Source organism: Triticum dicoccoides, chromosome 2B, assembly GCF_002162155.2.
Source record: "Triticum dicoccoides isolate Atlit2015 ecotype Zavitan chromosome 2B, WEW_v2.0, whole genome shotgun sequence".
Taxonomy (NCBI): Eukaryota; Viridiplantae; Streptophyta; class Magnoliopsida; order Poales; family Poaceae; genus Triticum; species Triticum dicoccoides.
Genome location: NC_041383.1, coordinates 49,336,170 through 49,351,520, shown reverse-complemented (window position 1 = coordinate 49,351,520; position 15,351 = coordinate 49,336,170).

Genomic DNA, 15,351 nt, shown 5'->3' with positions numbered 1-15,351 from the left:
TGCCTTTTGGTCCCGGTTGGTGCCACCTACCGGGACCAAAGGCCCTCCTGCCTAGACTCGGCGCACCGGCCACGTGGAGGCACATCTGTCCCGGTTCGTGTTAGAATCGGGACTAAAGGGGGGAGGCATTAGTAACGACCCTTTAGTCCCGGTTCAAGAACCGGGACAAAAGGCCCTCACCAACCGGGACAAATGCCCTATTTTCTACTAGTGTGATATAACCGAGTTCAGCATCGAAATGACAGCGTCGAGAAATGTACGCGATTTAGTTAAATTTTTGGTCTACATTTGTTTTTGGCTGAAATTTTGAGAATAAATAAATCAGGGTAATCCATTCTCACGAAGAGCATCTGCAGCCGTGACCTGCAAATCCAGGCTCTCAAATGCCCGCGGACATGGGCACTGACCGGACACTCCTCGAATTCTGCCGTTCGCATCTGTGTACAAATTTAAACTAGATTCCAAAAATTTAAAATTGAAGACGGAGGCGACGGAGATTCATCACTTTCTCGCTGGCCCTTTGTCGTTCCGGTCGCCGATACAGCTGGAGGCATCGGCTGCTGGTGGCGGATCCTCCGAGTCATCCTACGAGGAGTCGTGATCGTCATCGTCGGATGTGCCGGAGAGGATGACGAGCCCTTTTAGCCGCGCGGACCTCCCTGTCCTCTGCCGCTTGAGCTTCACGAGCCGAGACGCCTCCGCCGCCTCGTGCTCAGACTGCTCAATGACACTCTGGAGCTAGCCCCTTGGCGTTCTTCCTGCGGAGCCGCGCGCGTCCGTCTCTGCGGTCTTAAGCGATCGGCAGTTGACCCATTCGAGGAGTCGCGCGTCCTCGCCGTGCTCTACCCCCGTCCAGCGGCGGAGGCGCACGGACTGCTCCGCCTCCCTCCTCTCCCTTTACCGCCCGGGCCAACTCATATTTAGACTAAATATGAGGGATGCCGGTCAGCCTGGGCGTTTGATGTCAGTTTGAGGCGTCCATCTAAATAAAAACATGACCGGTCAATGATCGAACGATTGCCCAGACGTTTGAGGCCGGTTTGAGACGCCCGGCTGTAGATGCTCTGATATGCCGTGATTGCTATCGCAAGAATAATAAATGAAACAAGAAACAGCAGCCATAATCTGGCGGGCCAGCCATGTGGGCGCATGGGCGGGTGGTGAGCCTTGAGAGTCCATACCGAGGGGCGAGGGTGACCTCACCTCACCGCCGCTATCAAGGCGGTCAAGCCGGCAGCTGCCACTCAGTTTCTTGTACGACCACGAGAGGAGGCAGCCGAGCCGACCACTGACGTTTCTGGGATTCTTTTCTTGGACGCCATATTGGGACACGAGCCTTGGATCTCCTGATTGGGAGTACTGCGCCACGTCCGTCGATGCAGTAGAATACTCCCGATCTGGAGTACTACTGCGTGGTTGTTGACGAGCTTTCACGTGCTATGGGGTAGTGTCACTGTTAAGCTTGGCTTGGATGGACGTTAATTAGTGTGTTTGCTGTGTTGGACTTGGAGTGGAGCAGCCGCGATGTAATCTAGAGAAGTAGTACTGCTACTACTGCCGCTGCACTCTGGCACCGTCCACGGCTATGCAATGCAATGCAACGCGCCGGGCCAGCTGCTACTGTCCAGCCGCCGTCTCTACCGCTGCTGCATTTGGTAGTACTGTACGCATACCATTCATTCACACGGAACATACTGTGAGCACGCGCCCGCCCAGCTAGCGTCGAGGGGGCTCCAGCAGTGTGCAGTCAGTGTGCGTGCCACGCTATTTATAACCGAAACTACTTCACAGCCGATGCGAAATGGACGATTCATGGACGATTGATGATCAAATGGCCGTGCTGGACTTCATTCAATATTTTGATGGCTGGATGTGTAGAATCGTGCAGCAGTCGTGCATGGGTGTCGTTTGTGTAGCACTACTGATTTATAACTGTACTTGTAGTGCGTGCGGGTGCGCAGTACTACCAATGGAGTTGTCGTTTTCCTTAATTTAATCACCGTCTGCGTCTGGCCGACCTCGGGAGGGACAGACGAAGGACTTGATTGGATTGGTTGGTGGTGGGAGAGTCGTGCTCTGCATCGGTTCAGATGCGGGACAAAATTACTGTTATGACCTATAAGGCTAACAAAATCCCGATTTGGGGCCTGCTTGGATCCAAGGGACTATTTTTAGTCTGACTAAAAATAGTCTCTTTTAGAGGCTAAAGTTCCAAGCACCCCTGACTAAAGAGAGGCTAGAACTAGTCTTGAGGCTAAAACTTTTTAGTCACATGAAACCTACTAAAATATGTATTAGCCCTCTCTCTCCTCATTTAATTCATCTCCTTTAGCACATGCGAGTTCTGGATTGGATGGTTTGGAGGATAATAAATGCTCAATAACTTCATTTTAGTCTCTTTAGTATTTGGATCCAAGCATGGGTGAGGCTAGCAAGTTTTAGTCTCACTACTTTTAGTCATGGGACTAAAACGTATCCAAGCACCCTCTTGATCTCGTTTCAAAAGAAATTTCGATTCTGGCCTTTTTGGGTGACGCCAACATTCCTGGTGTCTGGATTGCGAAGCAGACGCCAGGATCCCTGGCGTCTGGCCCCTGGCCCGCACTGCCCGCCTGCCCATTGACCTGCTGACGTGGCAAAGGGGCCAGACGCCAGGGACCCTGGCGTCTGGCCCTGGTAAGTGGATAACCCCCACGGGCCGAGCCCACCCACCCATCTCTTTTCCTCCTGGCGGCGCACGAACAGAGGGCTTCCTCTCCTTCGCCCCTCTTCTCCCTCACACCAAATCCTCACCTGATCTACTCCATCCTCCACTCTAGTTCGTGGATCTGGGCCCCCTAAGCATCCTTGAGGTATTCTCCCCCGTCTCCTCCAATTTATTTGGGTCGAGTCCTCTTCTTTTTGATGCATTATTCAACACTAGGTGATGTTAGATGAGTAGATGGTTTCTTTGTTTTAGGAAATTGTTTGTAGTTGATAGACGATTTGGTAGGCAGTAGATGATGTGTAGTTGAACATGTAGGCAAAATCAATTCCGTTTTGTGCATATGTTGTCCATAGGAATTTTTTTTAACTAAGAGGTGTGATTTTTGTATGTAAAATAGACTTGTTTGATAATTTGGTTTGATAGGATGTGTGTATGTGGTATAACAATATGGTTGAATTTAAATATGATGTCTCTATGTGTAGATAATCTTATTGTTGGCATACTTTATTTGCAAAAGATATGGTGAAATTTGGTACTCTAGATGATATGCATATGTGACACCATATTATTTGACAAATTTATTTGATTGAGATGATGTTGGTATGTTTGAGAAGAATTATGTGTGCATATGAAGAAGAAGAAAATGATGTGGTTATGTTTGAGAAGAATGGTGTGTTCATATGGCATAACTTGGAGAAGAAAATTGTATTGTTTTATATTGTTCATGTATTCATAAATGTTTGTGATTTGTTTTGTAGGATGGCGGATGATGATGGACCTTGGTATGCCGGATTAATCGATGAGTGGGATAAGGAGCATCGTGCTCGTGCCATTGAGAATGGAAAGGTAAGAAGCAAGACTTGTGAAATTTCTTTATTTCTCATTTGTGTTCTTGTATTGATCAAAACATCACTTTATTTTCAGCTTGTAGTTGCTATGCGCATGAGGGGTCATTCCACTGATGGCTTTACTTACGACCCGCGGTACGAGCCTTATATTCGGAGATTGGGTCTTCTCCCATTCGTGTTGCAGTTTAAGCGACGCGCTCCGCCGGTGAACCACGCGGCGTTGACCGCACTTGTGGATCATTGGAGGCCGGAGACTCACTCGTTCGACCTTCCATGTGGGGAGCTGACGATGACCCTAGAGGACATGGCTATGATAAGCGGCCTTCCTATCGACAGACAAGCTGTTACCGGTCGTGTCAGCGTCGTTAATTGGCGAGAATGGACAGGCATTTTAATTGGTGTTCAGCCCGACGACCCTCAAGAAGGCAAGGCCGATATCGCGAGAGTGAGGCATTCTTGGCTAAAACTAGTCAGAGGAGACACCAATCCGTGCCCTCAGGGTGCCAATGACGTGGTTGTGCAGTAGTACGCGCGGGCCTATCTTTGGTATGTACTAACCAAGGTAGTCTTCTCAGATGCAACCGGGAACTCAGCCCTCTGGATGTTCTTGGAGCTACTCAATAACTGGGATACCCAATATAGCTGGGGTTCGGCCGCACTAGCATATTTGTATCGTCAGGTAAGAGATATTTGCAACCATTTATCTTGCATTTGTCATGCGCCTCCATATCTAACATGTTTGTTTGATTGCAGCTTGACTTGGCGTGTCGAAGGAAGGGAGATACATCCTCATTGTCTGGGTTTGTTTGGAGCCTATCCGTGTGGATGTGGGAGCGGATCCCGGTTGGACGACCCGATTTCAAGAACCCCCTCATGGCAAACCCACGGGGTAATCATGACGGGTTGCATGATGATGATCCATACCGGCGCCCTACGCTTGCTTACTATTGGGAACAAGTGACAGTCTACACAGGAAGCTCGCATGTGCGATACAAGTGCTATATGAACGAGCTGGACACCTTGACTGCTGAGCAGGTTTTGAGAAGTTCGATGAGATAAAATTTAGTCAAGAATGAAACTTATGTAGCTAACAATGTATCTCTTTGTTTTGCAGGTATATTGGTTGCCTTATGTGGAAGATCGTGACTTTGATCTTAATGAGATGTGCACGCGTGATAGCCATCTTTGGCGGGCGAGGTGCCCAATGATATGCTTCTTCGCAGTCGAGTGGCACTTTGTAGACCGTGTGGCAAGACAATTTGGAAGAAGACAAGGTATTCCAATTGAGGAGAGCAAGGAGGAAATGCTATCTCTGCATCGGTAAGCAAGCATGCCTTGAGTATGTAGTAGAGCATTGAATAAGTCAATGTTTGCTAATGCTTTGTCCCGTGCATCATTTGTAGGTTCAATCGAAGGAACAATCAAGATATATCGGATTGGGCAAACAAACACCGTGCGTGGATAGAAATTTGGAATCAAAGAGACACGTTAGTGCAATCAGAGAATAGACCTCACAATCAGTCAGCATATCAGAAGTATCAAGTCTGGTATGCGGATCGTTACCAGTTAAAGCTGAAGCCTGGTTGGACTCATGAGGAGTGGTCGGAGTTGGTGTCTGAAGACCCGGAGACTGCACAAGGTTATCAAACCTTCAACATGGCTGTGAGAGACACCAGAGGGGCTCACATTGACTATGCACCGATGCATGATGAAATGGTAGTCTGTTTGGTGTGTTCTAACATACTTGCATCATGTTGTCTTCTTTCCAATACATAAGTTTGGTGTGTTCATGAATTGCAGGGCAGAGAGTTGCTTCTGTGCGTCAACGATGCCAATGTTGCACTGAGTCATCCACCTGGTGGTGCATTATCTGAGAGGACTCTTAGGAGCACGATGGAGGTGTGATCAATATATTATAAAAGTTTCTTTTCGCGGATTATTTATGTGCATCTCATATCATAGCATATTTTGTCTTATTGCAGAAGTTCAAGAAGCGGTTTCATAAGATGGCAGCAATGCTTTCTTGCCATGGTGCTCAGTCCAGTGACGTGTATGTACCTGGTAGCCGCGCCGCCACAGCTAATAGACGACGTTATCTACAGAACGATGATGACATGGAGGAGGAGTTCGATGAAGAGGAGCCAGCACACCAAGAGGAGCCAACACATCATGAGGAGCAAGAGTATGATGCAACACATCAAGAGGATCATGAGTATGATGTTGATGCTCCACAACCATCACATGTTACACAACCGACACAAGGCAATGCTTGCTCTAGGAAAGGCAAAGCCATAGCTAAGAAACCAGGCAAGAAAGGTAGAAAGAAGAAATGGAACACACAATTCCATAGTCCGGAGTATCCTCATAAGCTTATTCCAATAGGAATGCAAAGATATAAGGCCAACACTGAGGCGGAGGAGGAGGCATACAACGAAGAGGAGGAGGAGGAGACTAGCGAAGAGGAGGAGCCTACACTTGCAACCATGGCGAAGAGAGGAAGGAGGAAGTGAGCTTCTTGTTGTCGTGGTAAAAACTTCATAGGTTGTCTTGAATTTGATGTCTTATGTATGCACTTGATGTCTTATGTATGCATGAATTTGTCGTGATGAAAAATCTGTGGACTTGTTGTCGTTTGTATGCAAGAATTTGTCATGGTGAAAATTCTGTGAAATGTGCTATCTTCTGTGTTCTATGAACCTGTCATATTATTATATATGTGCTATCTTCCTGTGTCAAATAGTCTCGAATCAGAAGTTCATCACATACAATGTCTCGAATGACATAAGTAGTTCATGACCACGATGGTTGAAACGACATGAACATCACATATAACTCGGTTTCCTGTAGCAATGCAAGTCAACTACCCTTTTCCATTCCCATTCTTCCAGCATTTCTTGAATCTTGTCATCATCAGTTATGTCAACCAATTTTCTTTCCCCGGGGCCATCTGACTGCCTCCTACTGACGTAGTACACAAAATCCTCTTCCTTCAACCCTTGTTTCAACATGAATTTAGTCTTCAACCAATCGAAAGTGAGGTCCACTTCACTAACTTGCACAATACATGGAGACAAGCCTTGCACATGAACAACAGGGCTAAGCACCCACTGAGTTTTCTTAGCCATCTACAACACACAAATCTCTTAGTAGCTAACCTATGATACATTAAACCACGAGGAAAACAAACTAGGGTTTTCACAAAAGTATTATAAATTAAACCAACCAAAAAATGGGGGTGGAGTTGATTTACCTTCTAGTCTCGAAATCCTGAAGATCCAACGGTGAAACTGGACCGATTTGTGAGAGATCTAAGGGGGGGTTAGGGTGCTGGATGAGGGAGTGATGTTGGCAGGGCTAGAGGTGAGAGTGGGTGGATATGAATGAAATGAGAGGGGTAGAGGTGGAGATGAATGGATGAGAGGGCTAGAGGTGGACCCAAAAAATCTTATCCACTCGAATCTTATCCATCAGACAGATAAGTGCAAGAATGCTCTCTGGATACCAGACGCCACGGACCTTGGCGTCTGGATGTCCATCAGACACATCAGGCAGGTGTCTGGTCTCCTACGCGAGCAAAGCGAGCCAGACGCCAGTGTTCCTGGCGTCTGGGTGTGGGAGGCAGACGCCATGGACCTTGGCGTCTGGATGTCCATCAAACACACCAGACGTCTGGTCACCTGCGCGACACACCAGACAGCTTGTCTGGTCACCTGCGCGACACACCAGACAGCTTGTCTGGTCACCTGCGCGAGCAAAGCGAGCTAGACGCCATGGACCTTGGCGTCTGGGTGTGGGAGGCAGACGCTATAGACCTTGGCGTCTGGGTGTCCATCAAACACACCAGACAGCTTGTCTGGTCTCCTGCGCGAGCAAAACGAGCCAGACGCCATGGACCTTGGCGTCTGGGTGTGGACCTGGTGTTTTTGCACGCACTTCTGTCTTTTATTAATGTTTTTGCTTAGCAACTTGTAGCACACACTGTTAAATATGAACAAAGCATGCTAGTCTCAACCAAAAATATGAACAAAGCATACTAACTAGTCTCGAATGACGAACATAGTTTGCACATAATCTCAAATAGTCTCGAATTACAAGTTCATCATACACGATGTCTCGAATGACATAAGTAGTTCATGACCACACAAGGTCTCGAATAACAAGTCTATACATTAAACAAAGTCTCGACAGTTCATCATCGATGCCGGTTCCTTTCCATTTGTCTACTGAGTTGTACGGGGCCACTTTCCCTTCTTTTCACGTGCCTCGTCCTCCTCTCGTGCATCGCGAGCCCTTGCAAGTTTTCTTGCCTTCTCTTCTTAACGAGCCTCCTTCTCTTTGCGTGCCCTCTCTTCCTCACACTTCTTGCGCTCACGAGCCTCCTTCTCACGATGCTCCCGCTCCAATCCCCGTGCATAGGACTCCTTGAATAGGCGCTGCCTCCGTAACCAATCTCGACGTTGGTCCTCTTGGACATCTTTTGGTACCTCGTGATCTATCCAAGTGAAGTACTTGCAAAGTGGAGGAGGGTACTACATATAAACCATGTTTCTGTTAGACATATGAGTGACAACTTGTTGATGTTTTTTGTATGTACACCTAACATACCGGTGGTATGTCATATGCGTTAGTTGGCCTTCGACGATCATGTGCATAGTTGGGACACACGAAAAGCCTTCTACCTTCTGTCCATGACTTGTTGCGGTCAGTGGACACCTTCAGCTTGCAAACATCAGCACACCAACATGATGGTGTGGGCACATCCTTCTCCTTGTCCAAACTGGCCTCCATCCACGTCTTCGGCATGTCCTCTTGGTCCGCGCACGCCGGCCTCGTCCTAGAACCGGATGAAGCCATGCCTACAAAAAAAAACAATTGTTAGCACAAGACATAAAGAGAGTAAATGCGTAAATACAGTAAATGAATAAATGCTAGGAATTGTATGAACAAATAATATACCATTATTATTAGATCAACCATCTGGATTAAGCAAATAACCGAAGGCCGATCCATTATCAACCATTCCTCTACGACCACCACCACCTCTAGCACTTGTGCTTCCTCTCCGACCACCACCACCTCTAGCACTTGTGCCTGCTCGACCACCACCTCTAGCATTTGTGCTAGCTCGACCACCACCTCTAGCACTTGTGCTAGCTCGACCACCACCACTAGCACTTGTGCTTGCTCGACCACCACCTCTAGCACTTGTGCTAGCTAGACCACCACCTCTAGCACTTGTACTCCCTCTACGAACACTAGCACCTCTAGCACTTGTGCTCCCTCTACGACCACCACTACCACCTCTGACACTTGTGCTTCCTCGACCACCACCACCGTCACCTCTTCCACCTCGTTCACCATCGGTGCCGCCTCCACGACTTGTTTTTCTTTTTTTGGTTTTCTTATTCTTGCATGTCTGCTCATTGTGTCCCCCTTCACCGCACACCCACAGTTGATAGTGTCAGGAGCCTCCATGAAATGACCGCTACCAAATTGTTTCATGCCAGTGTATCCAGCCAGGTCATCCATATCACCCCTGAACCTCTTAGTCTCCTTCTACCCTTCGTCTCCACCTCCAGAAGAGGGTCTGGCCTAATACCAGGGCCATGGTACTCATGCCACTGTGATTGGTCCAAGAAAGGGCAAAATCTTGGCGCCCATGTCAACCTAGTAGCTTCCAGATGGAACTCTTGCATCCGCACGGTTTTTCCATCACAAACATGTATGTTTCTCGCCTTCGCCGCCGTTATCAAATGCGAGCATGGCCAATGATACTTACTAGGCCTCTCACACTGGCACCACCGAGTCTTCAGTTTCACCTCAAATGCAGCAGCACCATATTGTCTACCGTCTCGTGTTGTGCCACCTGGCTCATCAATTTGATAGATCATTTCAATTCTATCGAATATGATAACTTGTTGCCGTGAAGACTTGCTTGCTTGTAACTGCAACCATTCATCAACCTTTTCCAGATAATCCTTTTTTTCACCTATCCATTTTGCAGTCTCTTCAGAATGCCTCTGAAAGTACTCATTAAGCTTGAAGAAGGTGTACTCCACTATTGCAGTCACCGGCAATGCACGAGCACCCTTCAACACATTGTTGAAACATTCTACCAGATTGCTCGTCATGTCGCCATATAGCCAACCACCATCGTCATGAGCGCGTGCCCACTTGTGCTTCTCGCTTAAATTCCTAGTTAAGAAGTCTTTTCCCCCTTCGTTCACCGCTGCAAAGAGTTTGTTGTACCGAGCATCGAAACCTTGGGTGGTGAAGGCCACACATACATGGGTAAGGTCTTTGCTGAGCTCCTTGCTCTTACATGCCCGGTAAAAGTTGGCCACGAAATGCCTCATGCACCATCTATGGTGAAGCTTTGGAAATCCTGGAATAACAATGTCCATTGCCTTGAGTATGCCATGATGCCGGTCCGATATGATGCATACCTCCCTAGCCCCAATCACGTTGTGCCTAACATGACCCATGAACCACTCCCAGTTGCTTGGTGCTCGGAAGGCACCAAAGCAAATGCACACGGCAACACGTTGCCGTTTGATGAGTGCGCCATTGCTACCATTAGTGTGCCCTTGTATCTACCGGTCAAGAATGTGCCATCTATAGACAAGACCGGACGACAATGCTGAAACGCCTCCACACATTGTCCATAACTCCAGAAGGCACGGTGGAACACTCCCTCGTGATCCTCGACCACATGAAACATGCACGGGTTCCTATGTGCAATGGCGGCCAACAACCTTGGGAGCTGGTTGTATGCTTCTTCGTAACCACCATACAACATCCTAATAGCATTTGCCTTTGCCTTCCATGCCTTCCCATACTTGACTTCATAACCAAATTGTTTTTTCACCGTCCGCATGAGAAACCTCACTTTCACAGTGGGATCAAAGCCTATGTCTTTCATCCATTTGTATCCGAGATACTCAGATGTGAGTTGACGGTGTGTCTTTCTAAGTCGTTTAGATGGAGGTTTGCATCTATGAGTGGCAACACAACTTTTTAACACCCATTCTTCAGTTTCTTTAAGCTTTCTTGCACGAACCTTCCATGGGCATCCTTCTTGCTCACACACCACGGTGTAACGCAACTTCATGTCGGAGTGCTCAACATAAAATGGCCTATGGTTTCGAATGGCATAGTCAGCCAACCAAAACTTCAGCATAGGCAAGCTCAGAAACTTCAATCCTTTCTTCAAATAAGCATTCTCGTCCTCATTGTCCACCCTTGGTTGTCCTGGATCCAGGCATGGTGTTGGCTCAATCGCCGTCATTCTCATTCCACCGTCAACAACAGCTTTATGGGCAAGGCTGAGATCTTTAAACAAGTGAGTTCTTTTTTGTAAGCCCGTCATCTCAAAGTGGATTTGGTTCTCCTCCTTTGTGAATCCATCCTCGTCCAACTGTTCAACTGGATCCTCGTCATCCGAGTCATACGCATATTGACGCCTAAAAGGCAAGTCACGATCCATGTCCTTTTGTGCTATGTACGCATCCAAGTCACCAACATCATTACCATGAAACCCTTCCTCTTGCTCTTCGTCGTCATCATAAGCATCTTCATCCTCTTGAATTACTCCGTCACTAGCAATCACCTCAACTTCATTTGCTTGGCTAGTTGGTGGTTGGCTAGAAGCATTGGGGGCATACAACTCAACCTCATTTGCTTTGATAGATGGTACACGGGGATGTGGTGGGGGATAAACATTGGGGGCATCAACCACAACCCTATGCTCAACAAGTGGCACCATTGTCCTCTCGCTCATGTCATCAATTGGGGAAGAGACATGCCGGTTCAAATCAAAGGTAAATCGAGGAGATTCAACCTTGGTGGCAAACAATTCAAGTGACTTGTCTTCCGATTGGGATACTTTTTCCTTGTATACATCCCAATGCAAATCCGAGGTGATAGGCATACTTTTCAAGCGATATTTGGCTCCAACTCCAACATCATACCTTCCTATTAACTTAACATCAACATTGATGTCCATCCACTTCAAAACTTGTCTCACTTTGCAACAACATCCTCATAGCTAGGGCTTGTATCAAAAACCAATGGTTCCTCACCCGTGTCGGCATTGTTACTCAAGAATGCCTCCTTGTCAATGTAATGAACATTAACAAGTCTCTCCATCTAAAAATAACATGAATGCATTTAAGACTTCAATGAGAATTGGTGTTTATCCAAATACATCTTATTATATCCAAATCATATCAACACTAAATTATTGGTGATGTCCACAAAAGTATAACTAATTAACACACACTAAGCAAAGTTAACCCTAATCACTAACTAACCCTAACCCCCAATCTTTCTACTCAACAAACATATATTCCTACTACACACCATGCATAGCACTATATTATCAAAGTTAACCAAGCCATTCACACTAACATAAGGGGGAGAAAACATGAACTAGGGTTCCACCAACATGTATAAAATGCAACCAAAATAACAAGATTTAACAAAAAATAATTGGATGATTTGGGGGAGATTACCAGGAGCAGCAAAGTGATGGAAAGATCCACCTAAGGGATGCACCTTTTGGAAAGGATTTGAGGGGGAGCTTGAGGGGTAGGAGAGCGTATGAGAGCTCCAAGTGTTCTTCAAGCTCGGGTTGTGGATTGGGGAAAGTGTGTGGGGTGGGTCCCACACACTCTCCCGTGGGTTATCCACTTACCAGGGCCAGACGCCAGGGTCCCTGGCGTCTGGCCCCTTTGCCACGTTAGCAGGTGAATGGGCAGGCGGGCAGTGCGGGCCAAGGGCCAGACGCCAGGGATCCTGGCGTCTGCTTCGCAATCCAGACGCCAGGGATGTTGGCGTCACCCAAAAAGGTCAGAATCGAAATTTCTTTTGAGACGAGGTCAAATCGAGATTTTGTTAGCCTTATAGGTCATAACAGTAATTTTACTCTCAGATGCGACGCACCTTCCTTCCTTCCTTCTCCCCTCCGTCCTCCGCCCACATCAGCTGCCCACAGATATTTTCCCGAGGGACTGAGGGAGGGAGGGGTCGCTCATTTCCCTCCCGTCGCGCCGGAGAAAAATTTCGTGTTTTGACCCTTTTCTGAAACTTATTCGAAATCTGATCCTAGTTTGAAAAAACTTCGAGATCTGACCCTTTTGCTACCGCCAGGGTCGGTGGCGGTAGGGTAGCACAACCTACCGTCAAGAGATCCGGCGGTAGGATTTAACGGCACCATCACGCCAGTTTAATATGGAAAAGACCCTACCGCCATGGTCTTTGGCGGTAGCTAGTTTATACCCACCGCCAAAGACTTTGGCGGTAGACTCTGACACTGATAATATGTGCATGTGTTGCATGCAGCAGCTAGACTGTAGGAACTAGGCCAGTTTATGGATGAATGAATTACTTAATGTATCCATACATGTTGCCGGCTGCAGTAGCTAGACTGTGAGGCTAGACTAGTCTGTGAATGGATGAATTACTTAGGGTGTGTTTGTGGGTGCATGGAGGGTGCATGAGGGCAAAAGTTCCCAATCCGACCCATTTTTTGCTTGTTTGGTAGGGTGCATGAGCTCATATGGGCTATGCTCATCTGATGCATAAAAGGGCCCTCAGCTATGCTCATCTCATGCACCCCAGACAGGGTGCATGGAGGCAGCAATGCTGGCCCTGACACTCGTCTCCACCCACCAGACCACCATCAGATATGTTTATATTTTCAAAAATTGTTCAGAATTTAAAATTCTGTTCAAATTTTTGAAAAAGTTTAGAATTTCAAAATTTCTTTAATTTTTAAAAAAGTTTAGGATTTCAAAATTGTTTAAATCTTCAAAAAATGTTCATAATTTCAAATTTTATTTAAATTTTAAATAAATGTTCAGAATTTCAATTTTTTAAAAAAATCAACAATGTTCAAAATTTCAAAATAAAATAAAAATTTGTTTGAATTTTGAAAAATATCAGAAATTCAAATTTTATTTAAATTTTTATAAAATATTCAAAATTTGTTTAAATTTTCAAAAAAGCTCATAATTTCAAATATGTTCAAATTTTCAAAAAAGTTTAGAATTTCAAAATATATTTTATTTTTTCCAAAAATGTTAGAATTTTAAAAAAAATCAAAATATGTTTAAATTTGTGTTCATATTTTTTCAGTTTTGTTCATCATTCAAAAACGATTGTTCGAAATTCGAAATTATTCAGCATGTCTAAACACATGCAGACTGCTAAACAAAGTCTCAGCTCAGCATATCTCAGCGCATACATCGCTGCCAAACAACAACAACTGAATGGACTCAGCATGTCTACACTTAACATGTATGAAAGGAGAACAACTAGATTAGGTCCATGCATACTACCAAACACATCCTTAATGCATGCATGCATGCATGTTGCGGGCAGCAGCCACAGAAAATAAAAATAAACTAAGCTAGTTACTGCTAGATTGGTCATGCATGCATGTGCATGGAGAGAGCAACAAGCGCATGGGACGAAAACAGCTGCACACAGGACTGATGCATGTGTGTATTTGTAATGCCATCGCACTGTCTACCGCCAGACTCTTTGATGATAGAGTTGTATCACCTACCGCCAAGGAATCTGGTGGTAGGGTTTTTCCACGTTAAACATACATGAGGCATAGTTAAGTCCTACCGTCATAGACCATGGTGATAGGCAGTGGTACCCTACCTCCAAACACACAGCGTCCAGTGCGTGGCCCCCGCAGTGCAGGGCGGTGCAGGGGAGAACAAAACAAAAGAACGCAACGCCGCTGGCTGGCTAGCCCACGTTGTCTCGCTGCGTTTCGCATGATGCGCTTCTCTCTCTCTCTCTTTTTGAGAAACAGAACCAATGCTGTGCTTCTCGTATTGAGCTTGCTGAACTGGTGCGGAGTCCATGTCGGCTACAGAACAAGGAGGGAAATCCAGGAGGCGCACGCCTATTTCCGGTGTTAACACGTGGCCGTCTCTACTGATTTCCCTTTCCATTCCCAATTTTCTGGGCCTCTTTGACTCACAGGATTTTGAAAAACGCAGGAATATGAAAAGCATATGATCGTAGTGACACGCCCATTTGAATCCTATAAAATTAGCAAGAAGTGTTTGATGTCACGAAAAAAAGCAAAGCAATTGTAAAAGGAGGCTTGAGTGGATGTTAGATTTTCTATGAATTGTGGTACAAACGATTCTAGAGAAAAAATTCCTATGAGAATCAATCTTATGAATCAAAGGACGAAAGTAGGAAAAATTTCAAAGGACTTCAATCCTTTAAAAATCCTATAGAATTCCTTTGAATCAAAGGAGCCCTCTATTTCGACTTTTCTACATGGTCAAAACGTGCAATGTCTTTTTTTGACAGATCGGGCCAACGGGAGATTTAGGGGGGATGAGGTTGAGCAGTAGAAGATTTTTGAGAAAAACTCCTGCCATAATGCTAGTAATTGCTTGCTCAAAACTCCGACGACTTTGACCATCTCCCGTCATGTCTGCCTGTTCCTTGGTAACATTGCTCATACCCTTCTCAAGGGTGGCCACATCAGCATGTGTACCAACCGCATCTTCTTTGCTTGTTGGAATAGAATTCATCCTTCATACAGAGGATTTCAGACAACTCATCGTCGCCGAGCCTTTGTTCTGAGAGCCCCATAACTCTGAACACCTGATCTGCAGGTACACTGAGATGAACCCAACAACCCAAAATGTACTACAAATCCTTCCGTGTGGACTCGTTCCTCGCTGCTGAAAGAAGCACACAAATCGGTTTCGAGGCTAGAATTTTACCACCAACGAAAAAAATACACGTACTTAACTACTT